Source organism: Triticum aestivum, chromosome 7B (assembly GCF_018294505.1).
Source record: "Triticum aestivum cultivar Chinese Spring chromosome 7B, IWGSC CS RefSeq v2.1, whole genome shotgun sequence".
Classification (NCBI taxonomy): domain Eukaryota; kingdom Viridiplantae; phylum Streptophyta; class Magnoliopsida; order Poales; family Poaceae; genus Triticum; species Triticum aestivum.
In genome coordinates, this window is record NC_057813.1 from 662,779,229 (window position 1) to 662,779,482 (window position 254).

Sequence of the window (254 nt, forward strand, 5' to 3'; positions counted from 1 at the left end):
GTATAGTATATACCCGTGATCACCTCCCAAGTGATCACGGCCCGATAGTATAGCAAGGCAGACTGACAAGGATGTAGGGCCAATGATGATAAACTAGCATCCTATACTAAGCATTTAGGATTGCAGGTAAGGTATCAACAAATGTAGCGACAATGTCAGGCTATGCATCAGAATAGGATTAACGAAAGCAGTAACATGCTACACTACTCTAATGCAAGCAGTATAGAGGAGAATAGGCGATATCTGGTGATCAA